This window comes from Moschus berezovskii, chromosome X (assembly GCF_049115385.1).
Source record: "Moschus berezovskii isolate FMDL1 chromosome X, NW_MosBer_1.0, whole genome shotgun sequence".
Lineage (NCBI taxonomy): Eukaryota > Metazoa > Chordata > Mammalia > Artiodactyla > Moschidae > Moschus > Moschus berezovskii.
The window spans coordinates 35,136,118-35,163,852 of NC_142488.1; the positions used below are offsets into that span (position 1 = coordinate 35,136,118).

Sequence of the window (27,735 nt, forward strand, 5' to 3'; positions counted from 1 at the left end):
GCCATCAGGGTTTGCTTCTGATGAGGCCTATCTACCTGGCTTATAAATGGCTGCCTTCTAACTGTGTCTTCACATGGTTTTCCCCCTGGGTGTGTGTACAGAGAGGGAGGGAATTCTGGCATCCTCTCCCCTTCTCATGAGGATGCCATGCCTACTGGATTAGGACCCCACCTTCACGACCTCATTTATCCTTAGTTCTCTCCTTAAAGGCCCTGTCTCCACACATAGTCATATTGGGGATGGGGCTTCAACACACCAATTTGGTAGGGACACTGTTCAGTCCATAGCAGGAAAGCAGCATGTCAAGTGAAGCATCTTGGACATTGGAATCCATTTGACCTGGTTTGGGGTCCCATTGATTCCAGCTGTGTGGCTTTGGGCAAATTACATCATCTTTCTGTGCCTCAGTTTCCTCATCTGCCTACCTTTCAGGTTGCTAGCCTTCAATAGATATAAACTATAGTGATTCATGGGGTTGCAAAGAGTCGGACACAACTGAGCGACTGAACTGAACTGAACTGATAGTTATTTTCATTGCTTATTTCAGGCGATTGCTTGTTGAGGACTTTACCTTACTCTTTGTATAATTTGTTTAAAAAAAAGCTTATAAGAGGATTCTCTTTCACTGTCTGAATGTGTTTTGTTGTGTTCTTACATGCAGGGGGTGGTGGTTTGCTTCCAGTTTGAGTAGAAGTTCTTTGAGGGCAGGGAACATTCCATCTTATATTTCTTTTTATCTGGCACCTCACATAGTGTATTTTACATAGCATATACTCAAGATAGTCATGATATTTTTGTTGGTTAGAAAGCTATTGCACCTGCCTTGTTGATTTTGGGGCCACTTTATTTTCTGTATCCCTACCTCTCCTTTAACATGGCCCTATTAATGAATTTTAGCACATTATATGGGACTGTTGAAGTCCTGAAATTAGTGACTAATTATTGATGTTTATGCCTTATTTTCTACCTCATTCTAGAAAGTAACTGTCAGTATATGGTAAGTCGTGAAACAAAAGGATCCACTTGTGTCAATGTCAGCTATTGAACTAAAGTCAATCCATTTCTGACAAAGTTCCCCCCTAAAGAGCAGAGACAGACTATTAGCAATTAAGTTTAAGTTATTGTTTATGTTAGTTCCTGCTGCTGCTGCTAAGTCACTTCAGTCGTGTCCGACTCTGTGTGACCCCATAGATGGCAGCCCACCAGGCTCCCCCATCCCTGGGATTCTCCAGGCAAGAACACTGGAGTGGGTTGCCATTTCCTTCTCCAATGGTAGTATTTTTCCTGTTTTTATAAAGGGTCTGTGTAATATATTTCAAACTCCTATTATTAATATTTATAAATTATCTCTGAAGATTATGATTTTCAGAATAGGAATATGTTGACTCACTGTGTGTGATTAATAGTTTGAACAAATAGTCAACTATGTCCGTTTGGGCTAAAATGAAGTAGAAGACATTTTAGTTCAAGGAGTTTATGGCCCAATATGAGACATAATTTATGGTGATATAACATGAAAATATAATACTCTAATCAGGATTCAGATGAGAATGCTATTTGAGCTCATCAAGATTATAAGTCACTAGAGAGAAAGATCAACTTATATTTCCTTATATCTTCACCATAACTGTTTTGGTGCCAGACAGAATTAATGTTCATAGACATTCCATGAATAACCAATTTCTTTTTTATTGACATATGCTGCTGCTGCTGCTATGTCGCTTCAGTCGTGTCCGACTCTATGCGACCCCATAGACGGCAGCCCACCAGGCTCCCCTGTCCCTGGGATTCTCTAGGCAAGAACACTGGAGTGGGTTGCCATTTCCTTCTCCAATGCGTGAAAGTGAAAAGTGAAAGTGAAGTCACTCAGTCATGTCTGACTCCTAGCGACCCCATGGACTGCAGCCTACCAGGCTCCTCCGTCCATGGGATTTTTCAGGTACTAGTACCAGAGTGGGGTGCCATTGCCTTCTCCTTATTGACATATAGTTCATTTATAATCTTGTATTAGTTTAAGGTGTATGGCATAGTGATTCAGTATTTGTGTAGATTATACTACATTAAAAGTTATTGCAAAATAATGGCTATAATTGCTTGTGCTGTACAATATATCCTTGCTTTTTATTTTATGCATAGTATTTTGTTTCTTTTAATCCTCTACCCATATCGTGACCTTTCCTCCTTTTTTCTCCTCACTGGTAACCACTAATTTATTTTCTGTATCTGTGAGTCAGTTTCTCTTTTGCTATATATATTCCTTTGTTGTATTTTTTTAGATTCCTCATGTCAGTGATATCATACATAATTTATCTTTCTCTGTCTATTTCACTCAGCATAATATTCTCTCGGTCCACCCATGAGCTCACAAGTATTTTGACCTACACTGGAAGGTTTTCTGATAAACCTTCAGTTTCTGTCGTTTTTCCTTCACAACTCTAGATGATAAAGACTGTGAATATAATAAAACACGAACATATAAATGACTTGCCTTGTGGCAGCCAAGATGGTTGCACATGGGCGACTTGAGCAAAGGTTGGGGTGAGCCCTCACTTGGCTGAAGAAGACCAGAGGAGGCAGCGACTGCTGGGAGAAGAGTGTAAGGCTCAAGACGGAAAATCATGAACCATATGGTACTGTCAAGGAGAACTTAATTGATATCATAGCCAGAAAAATTAACCAATTCCCAGAAGCAGAAAGGAATCTGCTTGAAAATGGATCAACATATTGGACTTAATGCTGCTCTCTGTGGCCTTAATAGCAAACAGTCTTTTTTGATGCATCTTACATGTGACACAGGCTGCTGGCTTACCAATGGTGGTGATATCATTTTTGACAGCAAACGTATCTTACAAAGGTTTTGTAAGTTTCCCTTTGAATACAGATGATCTGCATTGTGAAACCTGTACCATAACACGAGGTGGATTCGTTGGTCTTGTTTTCGGTGGCCTGTACCCTGTTTTCTTGGCTGTCCCTGTGAATGGTGGCCCAGCAACTAGGTATAATTCAGCCCTGCTACCAGAGAACGGAAACATCTGAACTTACTGGATTAGGATTTCTAAGCCTGTCTTTAGAAAGATGTTATTTCCCGTTTTGCTCCAGACTGGGTTTGCTGCATACCTTGGGTCTAGACAATATAAACTACTTATAAAGGCTCTTCAGTAACCCAGAAGTTGAATGAGTGTTAAGCAAATCTGTACACAAAAATAAAACTAACTTACATCCAGGTATGAATAAATAGAGACTTGTACATAAAAATAAAATGACTTGCCTTTTTAAAGCTAATATGTACTTAGGTATGTATTTCCATGCATGAGTCAACAAGATACACCTCCTTTATTAATAATGCAATAACAGTGATGTTTTTATGCATAATCAAATTAATTGTTTCACTGCATTACTCAGTTCTAAACCTTTCTCTAGCCTCCAGCTTAGTGTATCTTATTAAAATCTGAGTGTAGACTGTTGCATTGTGAAGTCCTAGGGTTCTGTCAGGAGCTGATATTGGGTTATTTCACACCAGAACATGCCCCTCCAAGGGCTTTTCCTCTGGGTTTCCTCTTTCCAGTGTCCTGTCCCTGTCTCACCTACACAAGTCACCAGTATCATTCATCTTTTGCGTCTGCCTTTTCCCTGTGCTCATCCCTCAACTGCAAGCAGTGATTAGGATGTGAGACTTCTAGGAGTTCCAAGTCTGGCCCAATCATTCTTTGTTTCAATTTCCATTGCTTTTAGTTCAAGTTATCATTATCTCTTGCTTCTTTGGAAGTGATTGTCCAGTCACCAGTTTCTCTTTTCTCCTGTTATTGGCGTGGATCTCTCACTCAGTGTCCCTATAAATATGATCTTGATTCTGCCTCAGCAGTGGGCTGCTGTTGCCTCCATTCATACCCCACCAATCTATTGCTTACATTATCCAGGTACTGGCATGCCCTCCTCCTCCCCATATCCACATATCTAAAGTTTTTTCCTTCTTTAATCCTATCAAAACCCTCTATTTCCACAAAGCATTTCTCTCTCCATTAAACCATGATCCCTCAACTGTAACCTTTGGCTGACGTTTATCACAGACTCCCTATTTCAGTGATTACTGGTATACTTAAAATTCTTTCAGGTTAGAAGCTGAAAGGTCATTAATTTATATAGTATCTGATCTTAGGCTGCATGTCTAAATTTCATCCTCACTGGCTTATACATAAGAATATAAAAAGGAAAGTTTAAACCTTATTAGGTTTATGGAAGAAATAGAATAAATCAATGTAAAAGTTTGGGAACATGAGAAATTTGGAACACAATTGGGCAAAATCATGTATTGGAGTATCAGACAAATGCATGCATTATTTCTTAAATAGAAAGATTCTTAAACTTTCCTAAAAAAATCACAATTATTAGAGAAACTCTCAAAGATAGAGAGATGATAGAAGGAAAAATGGAGATATATATATTCATCAGACCATTTTATTGCCCCACACCCTTTGCATTTAAAATATTATTAACTGCTAATAGGGGAATTCAGCAGGGATGGCTTGAAACAATGGCTTCATTGTGAGTTGGACTACATAATCTTCACTTCAAATCCCAATTTAATTGAATTTATAAATCTCAACACCTAGAAATTACCTGGGAAAAACATTTTGTCATTTTGAAAGCATTACATTAAGAAAGCATGCTATTTTTGTTTCTGTTTATCAGGAATACTATCACATACCAATTATGAAAAAAATATAACTAATTGTCTGTAGCATATGTGACACCAAACAGAAGAACTGGAATTAATTGCTTTCTGTTTTAAAAAATTTTATTTATTTATTTTTTCATTTGTTTGCTTGTACTGGGTCTTAGTTGCAGCATACAGGATCTTGTTCCCTGATCAGGGATCGAACCCAGGTGCCCTGTAATGGGAGCACAAAGTCTTAGCCAGTGGGCCACCAGGGAAGTCTGCAATTACTCCCTTTAAGCAGCATTTTTAATGACTTACATTACAAAACCATGTAGATCATGCAGAATAATAACAATTATGTATTTATGCCCATGTACTTTAAGAATCAAAAAGTCATGATGGTTAGTAAAGGCTTAAAAGTGGTTAGAATGTTAGTCTCTGGTTACACTGTTAGCCCATTCCTGGTGAATGTTACGGAGAAAGCAATGGCAAGCCACTCCAGTACTCTTGCCTAGAAAATCACATGGATGGAGGAGCCTGGTAGGCTGCAGTCCGTGGGGTCACTAAGGGTCGGACACGACTGAGCTACTTCACTTTCACTTTCCACTTTCACACATTGGAGAAGGAAATGGCAACCCACTCCAGTGTTCTTGCCTGGAGAATCCCAGGGACGGGGGAGCCTGGTGGGCTTCCGTCTATGGGGTCACACAGAGTCGGACACGACTGAAGTGACTTAGCAGCAGCAGCAGGTGAATGTTAACATATTTATAGTGTTATTTCACAAAGTTCGTGTTCCAGACCACTAGACTCACAAGGTGCTCCAAGATTAAAAGAGTTCTTGTGAACATAGTTGAATTGTAATAGTTAAATAATTCAACTAAGTAATTGAATTAACAAATAAACTGGGGAGAAAGTTTACCCCTTCTTTAATTTAGAGAGCAATTCTAGTAAGTGAAGAAGGAATGAAGGTAATAGAAAAATCATTTGAGGCAAACGTCACAGAAAAAACTGGTGCATAAAGAACTGTTGGTTGATAGTAAAACTAGTGGAAAGCAGTGAGATATTTGCATAGTCTCAAAAGCTGTGCCCATAAGACATTTGTTAATTACAAAAGGAAAAGCAGTAACTTTATGTTGGAGAAATTCAGCAGAGACCACTGTCAGGGAGGAAGAAAACTTCCCTCTACCCTTCTAGATTCTTCTGGCTTGTCTAAGAATTAAATTGACATGAGATAGATTAACAGAAGAAAATTTAATGTCACACATCCAGAAACCCAACTTACATGAATGGTTCTGAGTCAGAAAGGTGTAATGAGGTATACAGGCCATCCTGATTTAAGGGATGGAATTTCAGAGAGGATGGGAGGGTAAGTCACAGCACAATAGGAAGGACATATTTTTAGTAATTAGATGTTTGTCCTGCCATAGAAATGGGTCATAAAAAGTTATTTCCAGTATTATCTGTTATTTCAGCACTGCCCTCAATTTAAATTATTTAAAGAAGAGGTAAAAGTTATCTTGGGCGCATAGCGTCTAGATTGCCTGCAGCTCAAAATAATTTGCATGCCAAAGTGGCATATTTTCAGGAAGCCTATTCTGAATCCCTGCACCACACAAACAAGTGATCAAGTTTAACACTATCTCTAACAAGATGCTTCAGCATCATCAATCCATGATATGATGTACGGAGGGCTAATTAAATTGCATGAGCTCACTCTAATCATTCAAACTGGGGAACATTCTACAAGATATCGGATCAGTACTGTTAAAAAGTGTGTATCATGAAGTACAAAGAACAGTTGAGGAGGGACTTTCCTGGTGGTCCAATGGTTAAGAATCTGCCTTACAATGCTGGGGACGTGGGTTCAATCCCTGGTCAGAGAACTAAGATCCCACATACCATGAAGCAGCTAAGCCCACATGCTACAACTAGACAGTCTGTGTGCCACAAGGAAAGATCCCATGTGATGCAACAAAGGAGACCCTGCATGCTGAAACTAAGACCCCATACAGCCAAATAAATATATTAAAAAGAACAAGTGAGGGACTGTCATAAAATAATAAGACATAACACCTGAACATAATGTGGACACCTGTGTTGGCTAGTGGACTAAAAAAAAATGACATTAGTGCGAAGATTAGCAAAATTCCACTAAGATCTGTGGTTTAGTTACTTCTATCATTGTTAATGTTCTGAATTTGATCATTTACATCATGGTTTTATAAGGTGTTTCCATTAGGACATGTTCAATGGAAGTTATACACGAACTATCTTTATTAATTTTTATAGCTTTTCTGTAAGTCTAAAATTTATTTCGAATTTATTTCAAAATTGAAAGAAATTAAAACCAAGAACTAGTTTGAAGGAACTCCACATGCCAAGCTTGGGCCAATTCAGGCCTCAAAAAAGTGCGATGGCAGTAATGGATTTTAACACCTTGAATACAGAAATATCCAAAAATTTTGTTTAACCATATGCAGCTACATGGAAAAGGGCTGATTATGTAATGGCTAAGTGAAGGGGGGGAGCAGAATTTTGCCACTGCCAAAATATACTAGAGAACAACCCCACATGAGAAACTAATGTATTATACTTAAAGAGCCCAAACATGCCTTTTACATTTGCTCATCCTGAAGTTTCACATTTAATGAATAACTTTCTCTATTTAAACTTTACAAATTGGACTTTACATACTACCTTCCTAAAAGAGAAATTCAGCCTTGTTAGAATTCAACTTTCTTTTTCTTCTTTTGGTTGTAGGTGAAATCATGAACAAGTTAGCTTTCTTGCTCCTGGGATTGTCTATCTATCATTTTCTTCAAAAATAAAAATGGTCATTTATTTCAACATCGTATATTGGTCAAAAGATATTTATGTGAGACTCCAAAGAATTATCTAGTAGATGATGGTTTGATGTAAGTGAAATTTTCTGTTTTATTAAGTATCCTTGACATACACTATGTAAGTTTCAGGTGTACAACATAGTGATTTGGTATTTTTCAGTTCAGTGCAGTCACTCAGTCGTGTCTGACTCTGCAGTCCCATGGATTGCAGCACGCCAGGCCTCGCTGTCCATCACCAACTCACAGAGTTTATTCAAACTCATGTCCATTGAATCCATGATGCCATTCAACCATCTCATCCTCTGTCAACCCCATCTCCTCCTGCCTTCAATCTTTCCCAGCATCAGGGTCTTTTCAAATGAGTCAGTTCTTTGCATCAGGTGGCCAAATTACTGGAGTTTCAGCTTCAGCATCAGTCCTTGCAATGAATATTCAGGAGTGATTTCCTTTAGGATGGATTGGCTGGATCTCCTTGGAGTCCAAAGGACTCTCAAGAGTCTTCTCCAACAGCACACAGTTCAAAAGCATCAATTCTTCAGCACTCAGCTTTCTTTATAGTTCAAGTCTCACATCCATACGTAACTAATGGAAAAACAATAGCCTTGACTAGACGGACCTTTGTTGGCAAAGTAACGTCTCTGCTTTTTAGCATGATGTCTAGATTGGTCATAACTTTTCTCCCAAGGAGTAAGCGTCTTTTAATTTCATGGCTGCAGTGATTTTGGAGCCCCCAAAAATAAAGTCTGCCACTGTTTCCCCATCTAATTTGCCATGATCTTAGTTTTCTGAATATTGAGCTTTAAGCCAGTTTTTTCACTCTCCTCTTTCACTTTCATCAAGAGGCTCTTTAGTTATTCTTCGCTTTCTGCTGTGAGGGTGGTGTCTTCTGCATATCTGAGGTTATTGATATTTCTTCCAGCAATCTTGATTCCAGCTTGTGCTTCTTCCTGCCCAGTGTTTCTCATGATGTACTCTGCATATAAGTTAAATAAGCAGGGTGACAATATACAGCCTTGACGTACTCCTTTTCCTATTTGGAACCAGTCTGTTGTTCCATGTCCCGTTCTAACTATTGCTTCCTGACCTGCATACAGTTTTCTCAAGAAACAGGTCAGGTGGTCTGGTATTCCCATCTCTTTCAGAATTTTCCACAGTTTGTCGTGATCCACACAGTCAAAGGCTTTGGCATAGTCAATAAAGCAGAAGTAGATGTTTTTCTGGAACCCTCTTGCTTTTTCGATGATCCAGTGGATGTTGGCAATTTGATCTCTGGTTCGTCTGCCTTTTCTAAAACCTGCTTGAACATCTGGAAGTTCACGGTTCACATATTGCTGAAGCCTGGCTTGGAGAATTTTGAGCATGACTTTACTAGCGTGTGAGATGAGTGCAATTGTGTGGTAGTTTGAGCATTCTTTGGCATTGCCTTTCTTTGGGATTGGAATGAAAACTGACCTTTTCCAGTCCTGTGGCCATTGCTGACTTTTCCAAATTTGCTGGCATATTGAGTGCAGCACTTTCACAGCATCATCTTTAGGATTTGAAATAGTTCAACTGCAATTCCATTCACCTCCACTATCTTTGTTCATAGTGATGCTTCCTAAGGCCCACCTGACTTCACATTCCAGTATGTCTGGCTCTAGGTAAGTGATCATACCATCATGATTATCTGGGTCGTGAAGATCTTTTTTGTATAGTTCTTCTGTGTATTCTTGCCACCTCTTCTTAATATCTTCTGCTTCTGTTAGGTCCATACCATTTCTGTCCTTTATCAAGCCCATCTTTGCATGAAGTATTCCCTTGGAATCTCTAATTTTCTTGAAGAGGTCTCTTGTTTGTCTTATTCTGTTGTTTTCCTCTATTTCTTTGCATTGATCACTGAGGAAGGCTTTCTTATCTCTCCTTGCTATTCTTTGGAACTCTGCATTCAGATGCTTATATCTTTCTTTTTCTCCTTTGCTTTTCGCTTCTCTTCTTTTCACAACTATTTGTAAGGCCTCCCTAGATAGCCATTTTGCTTTTTTGCATTTCTTTTTCTTGGGGATGGTCTTGATCCCTGTTTCCTGTGCAGTGTGACGAACCTCTATCCGTAGTTCATTCAGGCACTCTCTCTATCAGATGTAGTCCCTTAAATCTATTTCTCACTTCCACTGTATAATCATATGATATTTAATTTAGCTCATACCTGAGTGGTCTAGTGGTTTTCCCTACTTTCTTCAATTTAAGTCTGATATTGGCAATAAGGAGTTTATGATCTGAGCCACAGTCAGCTCCTGGTCTTGTTTTTACTGCCTGTATAGAGCGTCTCCATCTTTGGCTGCAAAGAATATAATCAATCTGATTTCGGTGTTGACCATCTGGTGATGTCCATGTGTAGGGTCTTCTCTTGTGTTGTTGGAAGAGGGTGTTTGCTGTGACAAGTGTGTTCTTTTGGCAAAACTCTATTAGCCTTTGCCGTGCTTCTTTCTGTACTCCAAGTCAAATTTACACATTACTCCAGGAGTTTGTTGACTTCCTACTTTTGCATTCCAGTCCCCTGTAATGAAAAGGACATCTTTTTTGGGTGTTAGTTCTAGAAGGTTTTGTAGGTCTTCATAGCACCATTCCACTTCAGCTTCTTCAGCATTACTGGTTGAGTCATAGGCTTGTATTGCTGTGATATTGAATGGTTTGCCTTGGAGACAGATCATTCTGTTGTCTGAGATCTCATCCAAGTACTGCATTTTGGACTCTTTTGTTGACCATGATGGCTACTCCATTTCTTCTAAGGGAGTCTTGTCCACAGTAGTAGATATAATGGTCATCTGCGTTAAATTCACCCATTCCAGTCCATTTCAGTTTGTTGATTCCTAGAATGTCGACGTTCACTCTTGTCATCTCCTGTTTGACTGCTTCCAATTTGCCTTGATTCATGGACCTAACATTCCAGGTTCCTATGCAATATTGCTCTTTACAGCATCGGACTTTACTTCCATCACCCTTCACATCCACAGCTGGGTGTTGTTTTTGCTTTGCTCCATGTCTTCATTCTTTCTTATGTTATTTCTCCACTGATCTCCAGTAGTGTATTTGGCACCTACTGACCTGGGGAGTTCATCTTTGAGTGTCTTGTATTTTTGCCTTTTTATACTGTTCATGGGGTTCTCAAGGCAAGAATACTGAAGTGGTTTGCCACTCCCTTCTCCAGTGGACCACGTTTTGTCAGAACTCTCCACCATGACCCATCCATCTTCGGGGCCCTACATAGCATGGCTCATAGTTTCATTGAGTTAGACAAGGTTGTGGTCCATGTGATCAGATTGGTTAGTTTTCTGTGATTGTGGTTTTCAGTCTGTCTGCCCCCAGATGAATAAGGATAAGAGGCTTATGGAAGCTTCCTGATGGGGGAGACTGACTGAGGGGGAAACTGGGTCTTGATCTGATGGCGGGGCCATGCTCAGTAAATCTTTTATCTAATTTTCTGTTGATAGATGGAGCTATGTTCTCTCCCTGCTATTTACCTGGGGCCAAAGTATGGTGGAGGTAATGAAGATAATGGGGACCTCCTTCAAAGGATCCCATGCATGTACTGCCAAACTAACTGCCCCCAGCCCTGCAGCAGACCACCACCAACCCATGCCTCCGCTGGAGACTCCTGGACACTCCTGGGCAAGTCTGGGTCAGTCTCTTGTGGGGTCACTGCTCCTTTCTCCTGGATCCTGGTACAGATAAGGTTCTGTTTGTACCCTCCAAGTGTCTATTTCCCAGCCCTATGTAAGTTCTGGCAGCTCTATGGTGGGGTTAATGGCAACCTCCTCCAAGAGGGTTTATGCCATACCCATGTCTGCTGCACCCAGAACCCCTGTCCCTGCAGCAGTCCACTGCTGACCCATACCTCCACAGGAGACGCTCAAAGACACTTCTGTCTCAGTCTCTGTGGGGTCCCTGGGTCCTGGTGCACACAAGGTTTGTGTGAGCCCTCTGAGCATTGCTGGTGGGAATGGGGTTTGATTCTAAACACGAATTCACCCCTCCTACAATCTTGCTGGGGCTTGCCCTTTGACCTGCATACAGATTTCTCAAGAGGCAGGTAAGGTGGTCTGGTATTCCCATCTCTTTAAGAATTTTGCACAGTTTGCTGTGATCCACACAGTCAAAGGCTTTAGCATAGTCAATGAAGCAGAAGTAGATGTTTTTGTTGAATTCTCTTGCTTTTTCTGTGTTCCAACAAATGATGGCAATTTGATCTCTGGTTCCTCTGAGTTTTCTAAATCAACTTGAGCATCTGGAAATTCTACATTGTTTTGGGACTTCCTTGGCAGTCTAGTGATTAAGACTCAGAGCTTACAATGCAAAGGGCAAGGGTTTGATCCCTGGTTAGGGAACTAAGATCCCGCATGCCACGCAGTGCAGGCTAAAACAAACAAACAAAAAATTACATTGTTGTGGGGGAAACAGTCTTTTCAACAAATGGTGCTCAGAAAACTGCATACTGTCATTGCCAAAGAATGAAGCTGAACCCATACCTTACATCATATGAAAATTTATTCAAAATGATTCAAGGACTTAAAGGTAGGAGCTAAAACTGTAAAACTCACAGGAAAACAGGTAGAAGCATGTAAACAGTCATTGTGGACTGACCATTGGATGCTTTATTAATATATTGTATCATATGAAATACACATTTCAGTAACTAATAAAAATGTAAATTCATTGCTATCCTGATCATTATTTTTTTTTTTATGCATCCAGTCTCTCTTCTCTTTTATTTCAAACTGTCCAAGGAAACAAATCTTGAAGAAACTTCTTTGGAATATACAGACTAGAAAAAAATCATGAAATGTCTGTAATGTGTCTTTCCCAATTTTAGAAGTTGATAATATTAAGAAATTTTCCCAATCCTTAGTTTCAATGGAGATTAAATTCTGGTGGCAATATATTTATGCCTGCACACTAGAAAGATTTCTTAGAGTTATGTAGTTGAATTATAATTTATACTTACTTGTACAGAGGGAAAAAAAAGAATTCCCATAAATGTGTATGTAGATATATATACACACACAGATATATATGTGAGTGTGTGCATATGTGTGTACATATATATGTGTATATATATATCCTTTTTATTGTACAGATTATCTTAGGTATACATCTTGTTAAAATTTTTATTTATTTTTTAACAGCAAAAGCATTTTGTATTGGGATATAGCCAATTAACAATGTTGTGGTAGTTTCAGGTGAACAGTGAAAGGGACTCAGCCATACACACACATGTATCCATTCTCCCCCAAACCCCCTTTCTATCCAGGCTAGCACATAACCTTGAGCAGAGTTCCATGTGCTATTACTCTTGCTGTTCTTCAGTCGCTAAGTCGTTTCGGACTCTGTGACCCCATGGACTGGAGCTCGCCTGGCTTCCCTGTCCCTCACCATCTTCCGGAGTTTCCTCAAGGTCATGTCCATTGAATGGGTGATGTCATCCAACCATCTCATCCTCTGTCGCCCTCTTCTTCTGCCTTCAAACTTTCCCAGCATTATTATCTTTTTCAGTGAGTCAGCTGTTTGCATCAGGTATCCCAATTATTGGAGCTTCAGCATCAGTCCTTCCAATGAATATTCAGGGTTGATGTCCTTTAGGATTGACTGGCTTGATCTCCTTGCTTTCTAAGGAATTCTCAAGAGTCTTCTCCAGCACCACAGTTCGAAAGCATCAGCTCTTCAGCATTCTGCCTTAATTGTCCAGCTCTCACATCTGTACACAGAGAAGGCAATGGCAACCCACTCCAGTACTCTTGCCTGGAAAATCCCATGGACGGAGGAGCCTGGTAGGCTGTAGTCCATGGGGTTGCGAAGAGTCGGACACGACTGAAGCGACTTAGCAGCAGCAGCAGCACATCCATACATGACTACTGGAAAGACTATAGTCTTTCCACGTGCCATCAGTTCAGTAGCTCAGTCGTGTCCGACTCTTTGTGACCGCATGGACTGCAGCACACCAGGCCTCCCTGTCCATCACCATGTGCTATACGATAGGTTTTTGTTGGTTATCCATTTTAAATATAACAGTGTGTACACGACCTTCCCAAAGTGCTTAAGCATCCCTTACCCCCAGCAACCATGAGTTTATTTTCTAAGTCTGTAAGTCTCTTTCTGTTCTGTAAGAAAGTTCATTTGGGTATACATCTTTTTATCTTCTAATGTTTCATTTATATTTATATTGGGATATGGTTGATTTACAATGCTGTGTTAGATTCGGGTGTACCAAATAGTGATTTGGTTGTACATTCACTGGTATCTATTCTTTTTTAGATCTTTTCCCACTATAGGTTATTACAGAGTTTTGAGTAGAGTTCCTTGTGTTATACTGTAGGACCTTGCTAATTATCTAGTAGTATGTATATTTTAATCCCAACTTCCTAATTTATTCCTCCTCCCTGCTGCCTTTCCCCTTTGAGAACCAGAAGTTTGTTTTCTATGTGTGTGAGTCTGTTTCTGTTTTGTAAATAAGGTCATTTGTATCATTTTTTAGATTGCACACGTAAGTGATATCCTGTGATACTTGTCTTTTTGCTTACTTCCTTCAGTGTGATGGTCCATCCATGTTACTGCAAATGGCATTATTTCATTCTTTATATGGCTGAGTAATATTCCATTTTATATATGTATCACATCTTTTTCCATTCATCTAGGTTGCCTCCATATCTTAGCTATTGTAAATAGTCCTTCAGTGAACATTGTGGTGCATGTATCTTTTCAAACTGTGTTTTTCTCTGGATATATGCCCAAGACTGGAATTGCTGGATCGTGTGGTAGCTCTGTTTTAAGTTTTTTTAATTCTCCATACTGTTCTCTATATTGGTTGTACCAATTTACATTTCCACAGTGTAGGAAGGTTCCCTTTTCTCCACACCCTCCAGCATTTATTGTTTGTAGATATTTTGATGATAGCTGTTCTGACCCCTGTGAAATGATAACCTCATTATTATTTTGAATTGCATTTCTCTAATAGGTGGTAATGTTGAGCATCTTTTCATGTGTTTTTTGGCCACTTGTATGTATTTCATTTATATCAATACTCTGCCTATTTTATATTGGCTTTTATTTTTTTAATTGTGGTGCATGAACTCTTTGTATATTTTGAAGATAATCACTTGTCTGTTGCATGGTTTGTGAACATTTTCTCTGATTCTGTGGGTTGTCTTTTAATTTTGTTTATGATTTCCTTTGCTGTGCAAATTCTTTTAAGTTTAGCACACTATTTATTGGAGACTTATTATCACCACAGGTGTTAGTGTCTGCAAAAATCCCCTGGCCAGTAATGTGTTATTAGATCCCATTTGTTTATTTTTGTTTTTGTTTTGATTACTGTAGGAGGTCGGTCCAAAAAATATTTTGATACCATTTATGTCAAAGAATGTTCTGCCTATGTTTTCTTCTATGGATTTTATAGTATCCTGCCTTACATTTAAGTATTTAATCCATTTTAAATTTATTTTTTGTGTATGGTGTTAGAGAATGTTCTAATTTCATTAGTTTACACATAACTGTCCAGTTTTCCCATCATACTTATTGAAGATACTGTCATTTCAACATTGTGTATTTTGCCGTCGTTGTCATAGATAAATAAACCATAGATTAGTAAACTTATTTCTGTGCTTTATATCCTGTTCCATTGATAAGCCTGTTTTTGTACCAGTACCATACTGCTTTGATGACTATAGCTTTTTAGTAAAGTCTGAAGTCAGGGAGCCTGATTCCTCCAGTGTCATTTTTCTTTCTGAAGATTCAGTTCAGTTCAGTAGCTCAGTCGTGTCTTTTTGCAGCCCCATGAACTGCAGCACACCAGGCCTCCCTGTCCATCACCAATTTCTGGAGCTTGCTAAAACTCATGTACGTTGAGTCGGTGATACCATCCAACCATCTCATCCTCTGTCATAGACTTCTCCTCCTGCCTTCAATCTTCCCCAGCATCAGGGTCTTTTCTAATGAGTCAGCTCTTCACATCAAGTGGCCAAAGTATTGGAGCTTCAGCATCAGTCTTTCCAATGAATATTCAGAACTGATTTCCTTTATGATTGACTGGTTTGACCTCCCTGCAGTCCAAGGGACTCTCAAGGGTCTTCTCCAACACCACAGTTTGGTTTCTGAAGATTGCTTTCACCATTTGGGATCTCTTGTGCTTCCATACAGATTAAAAATTTTTTTTTCTATATCTGAGAAAATTCTATTGGTAAGTTAATAGGGATTACATTGAATTTGTAGATTGCCTCGGGTAGTATAGTTATTTTGTCAATATTTATTCTACAAATCCAAGTACATCCTACATCCTTCCTTGTGTTTGTGTCGTCCTTAATAACTTTCATCAGCAACTTATAGTTTTCATAGTACAGGTCTTTTACCTCTTTAGGTAGGTTTATTCCTATATATTCTTCTTGATGCATTGGTAAATAGGATTATTGCTTAATTTTTCTTTTAATCTTTCACTGTTAGTGTATAGAAATGAAACAGATTTTTGTGAATTACTTTGGTATCCTGCAACTTTACTGAATTCAATGATCAGCTTCAGTAGTGTTCTGTCTGCATCGTTAGGATTTTCTATGTATAATATCATGTCATCTGCAAACAGTGCCAGTTTTACTTCTTCCTTTACAATTTGGATTCTTTATTTCTTTTTCTTCTCTGATTGTCATGGCTTGTACTTCCATAACTATGTTGAATAACAGTGGCAAGAGGGGCATCCTTGTTTTGTTCTCTTAGCGGAAATGCTTCCAGCTTTCCACCACTGAGAATGATGTTTGCTGTACATTCGTCATATATGGCCTATATTATGTTGACATAAGTTCCATCTCTGCCCACTTTCTAGAGAGTTTTTTTTTTTTTAATTGTACATGGGTGTTGAATTTTGTCTAAAGCTTTTCCTGCATCTATTGAGTTAATCATATGGTTTATTCTTCAGTTTGTTGATGTGGTGTATCACAGTGATTGATTTATGGATATTGAAAAAATTTGGTATCTCTGGGATAAATCCCACTTGATTATGATATATGATCCTTGTAAACCATTTTTGGGTATATAGCTAGAGTGTAATCATTCCATCAAATGATAATTCCATTTTTAATATTTTGAAGATTCATGATTGATATGTTTTCCACAGCAACTACATCATTTTTTCTCTCACACCAGCAATGTACAATGATCCTATTTCTCCGTTTCCTCACCTACACTTATTATTTTAATTTTTGACCACACCCCAAGGCATATGGGATCTTAGTTGCTGGACTAGGGATAATCCCTAACCGCTGCATTGGAAGGCTGAGTCTTAACCACTGGACCACTGAAGAAGTCCCTGTTTTGTTTCCATATCCTAACCATCCTAATGGATGAGGTGTGGTACCTGCCATCTATATCTGTTATGAATAGTGACGTTGAGAATTTTTTTTTAATGTTCTTATTTGTGTTTCTTTGGTGAAATGACTATTCAAATTCTTTTCCCATTTTTAACTTGGGTATATTTGTTGTTGTTGAGTTTAGGTGTTCTGTATATGTTCTCAGTATTAGTAGTTTATTAGATACATGATTTGGAAATATTTATCGCATTCAGTAGGTTGCCTTTTCACTCTTTGGATACTGTCCTTTGATGTGCAAAGGCTTTTAATTTTGATGAACTACAATTTATAGACTTTCCATCTGTTCTTAGAGCTTTTGGTATTGTATTTAAGAAATTATTGCCATGGTTGTCGTAAAACTTCCCCCTATGTTTTCTTCTGATTCTTACAGATTTGGCTTTTGCATTTAGGTCTTAGATTCATTTTCAGTTAATTTTTTATGTGATGTAGGTTATTGGTCCAGCTCCATTGTTTTGTATGTGAATATTCAGTTTTCCCAGCATCATTTGTTGAAAAGATTATTCTTTCCTAGAACTATATAATTTTGAATTATATAGTTCATTACTAATCTTTATGACTTTTGCGAAGTCATGAGGAAGAGGTTCTACATAATAAGGAGAAAAGTCTTTATATCTGGCTTGTCCCATCAGAATCCACGTTTATCCTCTCTTCACTCTTTGTCAGTCCCATCCTTTCCTCCTCTCTCCATCTGCTCCTTCAGTGGATTCCCTCCACAGGGCTCTAAATCTTTGCTACTCAAAGGAAGGTCCCCAGACACCAGAAATATTGTTATCGTCTGGTAGTTTGCTAAAAATGCAGATTCCAAGCCAGACCTCAGACCAACTGTATCAACATCTGTACTTTAATTGTATCCCTCATGATTCATGTACAAGGTAAAGTTTGAGAAGCACTGATCTGCAGAATCTTCTCAGGTCTCTCCAGGCTCAACTTCTACTAAAAGTAACCATACCAACACAGCTGGTAAGAGAATAAAAATTCACCATTTTGTACCCTATTTTTTCAACACATTACCTGGTGACCAGTGTGCGTGTGGGCTACGTTGCCTCAGTCGTGTCTGACCCTGTGGGACTCTGTGGACTGTAGCCCGCCAGGCTTCTCTGTCCATGGGGATTCTCCAGGCAAGAGTACTGGAGTGGGTGGCCATGTGCTCCTCTAGAGGATTTTCCCGACCCAGGAATTGAACCCACACCTCTTGTGTCTCCTGCATTGGCATACCGGTTCTTTACCACTACCACCACCTGGGGTGACCAAGTACAAAGGTGTTTATTTCATGTCAACTTATTAGCAGGTTCTATTTGACACAGATCTAGGTCCCTATTACTATGGCAAGAGAGCTTTGTTGTTTTAGCTGGCATCAGTGTATTCTCAACTCAGTTGTTCTCAAGCACCTTGTTTTTTTATGCTTGTACTTCCAAGATCTTTGATTTTCCCTGTATCTCATGCTTCTTATGATGTGCGAACAGGTGGATGAAGATAAAAAATAATGTCTTTACAAGAACAACTCAAACACCCACCCACCTTCAAGATTCTGAGAGAGGTTGCACTTCCAGAATGGTGGTGTGAGGAGTTTGCGGAAATCTTATTCCTGGAGATGCATCTCTTGAGCTGGTGAAATTCTCATTCAAAGTCTTTGATGGATAAAGATCCGTTGGTGGGCATCCAACAAAGTTTAAAGCATTTATTTAAGAACATCTATGAAAACTAGACAAGACTGATGGGAATCCATGGCATTATTTTTTTTTTAATTGGAGGCTAATTACTTTACAATATTGTAGTGGTTTTTTCCCTACATTGACATGAATCAGCCATGGGTGTACATGTGTTCCCCATCCTGAACCCCCCTCCCACCTTCCTCCCCATCCCATCCCTCTGGTTCATCCCAGTGCACCAGCCCTGAGCACCCTGTCTCATGCATCGAACCTGGACTGGCCATCTGTTTCACATACGGTAATATACATGTTTCAATGCTATTCTCTCAGATTACGCCACCCTCGCCCTCTCCCACAGAGTCCAAAAGACTGTTCTATACATCTGTGTCTCTTTTGCTGTCTCACATACAGGGTTATCGTTACCATCTTTCTAAATTCCATATATATGCGTTAGTAACTGTATTGGTGTTTTTCTTTCTGACTTACTTCATTCTGTACAATAGGCTCCAGTTTCATCCACCTCATTAGAACTGATTCAAATGTGGTCTTTCTAATGGCTGAGTACACAATGAATTATTATTCAGCCATAGCATTCTAACTAGAGATCGTCCTCAGGTGTCAGCAGTTCTGTCTTGCAAAAGAGCTGCTCCAGTGGACTCAGTGGCTGATGGCAATTCCTGTCTTTCGTATTAAGTTGAAAAGCAAAGTTTGTTATAGATTAAATTTATAAAGGCTTGATTTATATGACAACTTGGTAGGTCATGTGAAAAATAAAAGAGGAATAAACTTTATTGATTGTTATAGTTGACAGTTAAAGACAAGGCAATAGCCCTTATAGGGAGCAATTTTTCGTGGCTGGCATAGAAGCAAAGTGTTGAAGAGCAGAGTCGTTTTTTTAAGCTATTGCTTGGAGATAAAAAAAAAAAAAAACCAACGAGAATTTCTTATAACTCAGTATCTTTTTTTGACATGATGTCACAAATTTTAGAAAAGAAACGAAAATGAAGTGAATCATGAACACATTCAGATATGTGTATTTCCTCAATATAATCTTCTCCTCAGTACCTACTGAAATAAATTTTTTAATGGTTTGAATGTTTTTACCAATTCATTGTCACTTTTGTTTCAGTCTTGGAACACTGATTTGGCCATATGTTTTAAGATTTTGAATGTGGCCCCTAGGGGGCCACATTGTCTTCCATTAACTGAATTGATTAATTAATACTATTGAGTGTCCTGGAATTTCTTTTTTTTTTTTTTTTTAATGCCACAGGCTTCATTTTAAGAGAAAGAAGCAAAATGCACATACAGAAAAACCAAGTTTGGTTTTCATTTACTGATCAAGTTTCTGAGTTCAATTTAAAATATAGTAATAGCAAATAAATAGGTTAAACATTTCCTTTAAAATACTTTCTAAAATATTTTAAGTTATTCCATGTTTCCTAATCCCACGTTCATTTATGATATATTTTAAGTTTGTTACCTTTCCTAATTTCATTTATTGAATATTTACTCTTAAGCCCCTCTGTGAAATAGAGGAGGAGGGAGGAAAGGAGAAGGGAAGGAAAAGAGAGAGGGAAAGGAAAATAACAGAAAAAAAGGCATTTAAAAATAAAGTAGACAAAGTTACTTTTTCTTATTTTAAAAATTATTTTTCTCATGCATTATGTTGGTTTCTCTCATATATACTCTCCTATATGCCACTTAAAAAGTATTTTGGGAATAAGAAAGTAGCAACTCATGTTTTCCGAAAACAGACATACAACTCATTCAACCTTTTTCTTCCCCTGTCCTTAGGAATTCCTTTCTCTTCACCTTGAGACTAAACCTTTCAGTATCTGTGATCTTTAAAAAAATAAAAAATGCACACCAGGCTTACAGTTTGTATCAGTTCAGTTCAGTCACTCAGTCGTGTCCGACTCTTTGCGACCCCATGAACTGCAGCTCGCCAGGCTTCCCTGTCCACCACCAATTCCCAGAGTCCACCCAAACTTCTTTCCATTGAGTCAGTGATGCCATCCAGCCATCTCATCCTCTGTCATCCCCTTCTCCTCCTGCCCTCAATCTTTCCCAGCATCAGGGTCTTTTCCAGTGAGTCAACTCTTCGCATCAGGTGGCCAAAGTATTGGAGTTTCAGCTTCAATATCACTCCTACCAATGAACACCCAGGACTGATCTCCTTTAGGATAGACTGGCTGGATCTCCTTGCAGTCCAGGGGACTCTCAAGAGTCTTCTCCAGCACCACAGTTCAAAACCATCAATTCTTTGGCGATCAGCTTTCTTTATGGTCCAACTCACATCCATCCATGACCACTGGAAAAACCATAGCCTTGACTAGACGGACCTTTGTTGACAAAGTAATGTCTCTGCTTTTTAATATGCTGTCTAGGTTGGTCATAACTTTCCTTCCAAGGAGTAAGCGTCTTTTAATTTCATGGCTGCAATCACCATCTGCAGTGATTTTGGAGCCCAGAAAAATAAAGTCAGCCACTATTTCCACTGTTTCGCCATCTATTTGCCATGAAGTGATGGGACCGGATGCCATGATCTTAATTTTCTGAATGTTGAATTTTAAGCCAACTTTTTGCCTCTCCTCTTTTCACCTTCATCAGGAGGCTCTTTAGTTCTTCTTCGCTTTCTGCCATAATGGTGGTGGCTTCTGAATATGTGAGGTTATTGATATTTCTTCCGGCAATCTTGATTCCAGCTTGTGATTCCCCCAGCCCAGCATTTCTCATGATGTACTCTGCATATAAGTTAAATAAGCAGGGTGACAATATACAGCCTTGACGTACTCCTTTTCCTATTTGGAACCAGTCTGTTGTTCCATGTCCAGTTGTAACTGTTGCTTCCTGACCTGTATACAGGTTTCTCAAGAGGCAGGTCAGGTGGCCTGGTATTCCCATCTTTCTGAATTTTCCACAGTTTATTGTGATCCACACAGTCAAAGGCTTTGGCATAGTCAATAAAGCAGAAATAGATGTTCTTCTGAAACTCTCTTGCTTTTTTGATGATCGATCCAGTGGATGTTGGCAATTTGATCTCTGGTGCCACTGCCTTTTCTAAAACGTGCTTGAACATCTGGAAGTTCACGGTTCACGTTTTGCTGAAGCCTGGCTTGGAAAATTTTAAGCATTACTTTACTAGTGTGTGAGATGAGTGCAATTGCACCGTAGTTTGAGCATTCTTTGGCATTACCTTTCTTTGGTATTGGAATGAAAACTGACCTTTTCTAGTCCTATGGCCACTGCTGAGTTTTCTAAATTTGCTGGCGTATTGAGTCCAGCACTTTCACAGCATCATCTTCCAGGATTTGAAATAGCTCAACTGCAATTCCATCACCTCCACTAGCTTTGTTCATAATGATGCTTCCTAAGGCCCACTTGACTTCGCATTCCAGGATGTCTGGCTCTAGGTGAGTGATCACACCATCGTGATTATCTTGGTCGTGAAGATCTTTTTTGTACAGTTCTCCTGTGTATTCTTGCCACCTCTTCTTAATATCTTTTGCTTTTGTTAGGTCCATACCATTTCTATCCTTTATTGAGCCCATCTTTGCATGAAATGCTCCCTTGGTATCTCTAATTTTTTTGAAGAGATCTCTAGTCTTTCCCATTCTATGGTTTTCTTCTATTTCTTTGCACTGATCGCTGAGGAAGGCTTTCTTATCTCTCCTTGCTGTCCTTTGGAACTCTGCATTCACATGGGTATATCTTTCCTTTTCCCCTTTGCTTTTTGGTTCTCTTCGTTTCACAGCTATTTGTAAGGCCTCCTCAGACAGCCATTTTGCTCTTTTGCATTTCTTTTTCTTGGATATGGTCTTGATTCCTGTCTCCTGTACAATGTCACGAACCTCCATCCATAGTTCATCAGACACTGTGTCTGTCAGATCTAGTCCCTTAAATCAATTTCTCACTTCCTCTGTATAGTCATAAGGGATTTGATTTAGGTCATACCTGAATGGTGTAGTTGTTATAGCATCATCTGAATACTAAACAAACACGTATAATATAAGGATAGTATATTAAGTAGAGTTGAGTGAAGACATCTGGCGTGCGGGATATTTTTAAACTTTATTTTTGTTGTAGTCCCTTTAAAAATGTCATCTCTCTTGGACATTTGCTTATCACAAAAATAATCTTGTTTTAAAGTAGAAGGAGAAGCCTTTTAATTTGCATTGACTACAATAAGAACCTTAGACTTATGTAGTCAAGAGAGAGCAGGGTGTTCCAAAATATATGTAGTGGTCTTGAAATGCACTATGAATGTGGTTTCCTTTCCCATTTCTTTGAATATCCCCAAGGAATCCCAGGAGATTCCCTCATCTACGACAGTCCTTCCATGGGTATAGTTGATCTCACTATTGGACAAGGAAATAAGCAAAGTCCTGGGAGATTAAGTGAGAGATTAGAAGTGTCATCACCTATGTTTTCTAGTTAGATTTCGTTTGTACTGAAATACTTTAAATGGCATCTAGTGTTTCATGAGCTCATTGAACAAACAAGTTCATCTAATTAACAAGTGCTCTCCATTGTCTGTATACATGGAGCCAGCATATGTAGAGGGCACACTCAAGACGCAGAGTTGGTGGGGTGCTCTGTTGTATAAGTCTGTATAGCCAAAGCTGTGGTCTTTCCAGTAGTCATGTACGGATATGGAAGTTGGACCATAAAGAAAGCTGAGTGCTAAAGAATTGATGCTTTAAAATTGTGGTGCTGGAGAAGAGTCTTGAGAGTTACTTGGATAGCAAGGAGATCAAATCAGTCAATCCTGAAGGAAATCAACCCTGGATGTTCATTAGGACTGATGCTAAAGCTGAAGCTCCAATACTTTGGTCACCTAATGCGAAGAGCTGACTCATTAGAAAAGACCCTGATGCTAGGAAAGATTGAAAGCAGGAAAAGGAGGGGACGACAGAGGATGATATAGTTAGATGGCATCACCAACTCAATGGACATGAGTTTGAGCAAACTCCAGGAGATGGTGAAAGACAGGGAAGCCTGGAGTTCTTGGGGTCTCAAAAAGGCGAACACACCTTAGAGACTGAACAACAAAACAAGCAACAACCTGTATATATTAGGATAATCTTTACACTACTAGATGTGTCCTAATAGTTGAATAATTAAAGTAATAGTTAAAGCAAACAGTTTAAGAGAGTAGCTAATATAAAAACTAAGTTACGCACCTTGGTGTGATTCTGTATAAGTTAGAGAAAACATTACCAAAGTACATGTGGGAAGAACAATGTTAACACTTAAAATTATCTGAAAGAAATTGATATGGACTCTAAATCCAGTTGACTCTTTAGTATCTTGAGTTTATTTTCTAATTAAAAATAATCAGTCAGTTTAAATAGGCCAGTATTTTATTAAGGAAGATAAATCAATAAATAATCAACTTTCAGGATGGAATGACCCAGGTTTAAATGGATTCACTGATGAATTCTACCATGTTATTTAACAACAGATTGTATCAGTGCTTCTTCAATCTCTTCCAGAAGATAGAAGCTGAAGGAATACTTCCTAACTCATGCTATGAGGCCAGCAGTATCCTAATGCCAAAATCAGACAAGGATATTATAAGAAAACCGCAGACCAACATCTCTCATGAGCATACAGGAAAATGTCCTCAACAAATATTAGCAGGTCCAATATAACTATGTATAAAAAAAAATACATGTCAAAATCTGTTTTGTGGAGGTAGGCCCTTACAGAGTGGTATATCCAAAATACCTTTCAAATGATGTCTTTCAGCCTAGAGAAACAAGTCCACAACAGACAGTTCACATCTAAGCAGACTGCTGGCCCTAAAATCAATCTGTTTCACAGTCACATTTTATATAATGAAAAACAGCATGCTTATAAAAGGCATATATCTGTTTGTTGTTCTTGTTCAGTCGCGTTCATTTCCGACTCTGCAACCCCATGGAGTGGAGCACACCAGGCTCCCCTGTCCTCTACTCTCTCCCAGAGTTTGCTCAAATTCATGTCCACTGAATTGGTGATGCCATCCAACTGTCTTATCTGCTGTCATCCCCTTCTCCTCCTGCCCTGTCTTTCCTAGCATCAGGTTCTCTTCCAATGAGTCGGTTCTTCGAGTTAGGTGTCCAAAGTTTTTAGCTTCAAGAACAGTCCTCCATTGAATATTCAGGGTTGATTTTCATTAGGATTGACTGGTTTGATTTCCTTGCTGTCCAAGAGACTCTCAAGAGTCTTCTGTAACACCACAGTTTAAAAGCATCAGTTCTTTGACTCTCAGCCTTATTTTTTTAATATAAATTTATTTATTTTAATTGGAGGCTAATTACTTTGCAATATTGTATTGGTTTTGCCATACATTGTCATGAATCCACCACGGGTGTACATGTGTTCCCCATCCTGAACCCCCCTCCCACCTCCCTCCCCATCCCATCCCTCTGGGTCATCCCAGTGCACCAGCCCCGAGCATCCTGTATCATGCATCCAACCTGGACTGGCGATTCGTTTCACATATGATAATATACATGTTTCAATGCCATTCTCCCAAATCATCCCACCCTCACCCTCTCCCACAGAGTCCAAAAGACTGTTCTATACCTCTGTATCTCTTTTGCTATCTCGCATATAGGGTTATCATTACCGTCTTTCTAAATTCCATATATATGCGTTATTATACTGTATTGGTGTTTTCCTTTCTGGCTTATTTCACTCTGTATAATAGGCTACAGTTTCATCCACCTCATTAGAACTGATTCAAATGTATTCTTTTTAATGGCTGAGTAATACTCTATTGTGTGTATGTACCACAGCTTTCTTATCCATTCGTCTGCTGATGGACATCTAGGTTGCTTCCATGTCCTAGCTATTATAAACAGTGCTGTGATGAACATTGGGGTACATGTGTCCCTTTCAATTCTGGTTTCCTCAGCGTGTATGCCCAGCAGTGGGACTGCTGGGTCATATGGCAGTAATATTTCCAGTTTTTTGAGGAATCTCCACACTGTTCTCCATAGTGGCTGTACTAGTTTCCATTCCACCAACAGTGTGAGAGGGTTCCCTTTTCTCTGCACCCTCTCCAGCATCTATTGCTTGTAGACTTTTGGATAGTAGCCATTCTGACAGGCGTGAAATGGTACCTCTGCTGCTGCTGCTGCTGCTAAGTCACTTCATTCGTGGCCGACTCTGTGTTTGCATTTCTCTGATTATGAGTTATGTTGAGCATCTTTTCCTGTGTTTGTTAGCCATTTGTATGTCTTCTTTGGAGAAATGTCTGTTTAGTTCTTTGGCCTATTTTTTGAATGGGTCGTTTATTTTTCTGCAATTGAGCTACAGGAGTTGCTTGTTTATTTTTGAGATTAATTCTTTGTCAGTTGCTTCATTTGCTATTATTTTCTCCCATTCTGAAGGCTGTCTTTTCACCTTGCTTATAGTTTCCTTTGTTGTGCAAAAGCTTTTAATTTTAATTAGGTCTCATTTGTTTATTTTTGCTTTTATTTCCATTACTCTGGGAGGATCCTGCTGTGATTTATGTCAGCCTTCTTTATAGTCCCAACTCTCACATCCATACACGACTACTGGAAAAACCATAGCTTTGACTATACGGACCTTTGTCGACAAAATGATGTCTCTGCTTTTTGACAATTAAATGAGTGCTCCTGTACATGGCACCAAATTTAGAGCTCAGAGTTCCCTTTACATCCCTCCTGACCTCCCCTTCCTCTCTTCAGTCTGGAAATACATGCAGTCCAAATGCATATTACTTATTTTCTTGCTTTCACCTTCAGTTCAGTTCAGTCGCTCAGTCGTGTCCGACTCTTTGCGACCCCATGAATCACAGCACACCAGGCCTCCCTGTCCATCACCAACTCCCGGAGTTCACTCAAACTCGTGTCCATCGAGTCAGTGATGCCATCCAGCCATCTCATTCTCTGTCGTCCCCGTCTCATCCCACCCCCAATCCTTCCTAGCATCAGAGTCTTTTCCAGTGAGTCAACTCGACGCATGAGGTGGCCAAAGTATTGGAGTTTCAGCTTTAGCATCAGTCCTTCCAGTGAATACCCTGGATTGATTTCCTTTAGAATGGACTAGTTGGATCTCCTTGCAGTCCAAGGGGCTCTCAAGAGTCTTCTCCAGCACCACAGTTCAAAAGCATCAATTCTTCGGCGATCAGCTTTCTTCACAGTCCAACTTTCACATCCATACATGACCACGGGGAAAACCATAGCCTTGACTAGACGGACCTTTGTTGGCAAAGTAATGTCTCTGCTTTTTAATATGCTATCTAGGTTGGTCATAACTTTCCTTCCAAGGAGTAAGCGTCTTTTAATTTTATGGCTGCAGTCAGCATCTGCAGTGATTTTGAAGCCCAAAAAAACAAGTCTGACACTGTTCCCACTGTCTCCCCATCTATTTCCCATGAAGTGATGGGACCAGATGCCATGATCTTCGTTTTCGTAATGTTGAGCTTCAAGCCAACCTTTTCACTCTCCTCTTTCACTTTCATCAAGAGGCCTTTGAGTTCCTCTTCACTTTCTGCCATAAGGGTGGTGTCATCCGCATATCTGAGGTTATTGTTATTTCTCCCAGCAATCTTGATTCCAGCTGGTGTTTCTTCCAGCCCAGCGTTCCTCATGATGTACTCTGCATATAAGTTAAATAAGCAGGGTGACAATATACAACCTTGACATACTCCTTTTCCTATTTGGAACCACTCTGTTGTTCCATGTCCAGTTCTGACTGTTGCTTCCTGACCTGCATACAGGTTTCTCAAGAGGCAGGTCAGGTGGTCTGGGATTCCCATCTCTTTCAGAATGTTCCACAGTTTCTTGTGATCCACACAGTCAAAGGCTTTGGCATAGTCAATGAAGCAGAAATAGATGTTTTTCTGGAACTCTCTTGCTTTCTCCATGATCCAGCGCATGTTGGCAATTTGATCTCTGGTGCCACTGCCTTTTGTAAAACCTGCTTGAACATCTGGAAGTTCACGGTTCACATATTGCTGAAGCCTGGCTTGGAGAATTTTGAGCATGACTTTACTAGCGTGTGAGATGAGTGCAATTGTGCAGTAGTTTGAGCGTTCTTTGGCATTGCCTTTCTTTGGGATTGGAATGAAGACTGACCTTTTCCAGTCCTGTGGCCACTGCTGAGTTTTCCAAATTTGCTGGCATATTGAGTGCAGGACTTTCACAGCATCATTTTTCAGGATTTGAAATAGCTCAGTTGGA

The 27,735-nt window shown here is 39.4% G+C and overlaps 1 pseudogene; it reads left to right on the top strand.

Annotated features, from left to right (window-relative positions):
- Positions 1 to 2,811: 2,811 nt before the first annotated feature.
- Positions 2,812 to 3,162, top strand: LOC129563844 (transmembrane protein 126A pseudogene; annotated as a pseudogene).
- The last annotated feature ends 24,573 nt before the right edge of the window (positions 3,163 to 27,735 follow it).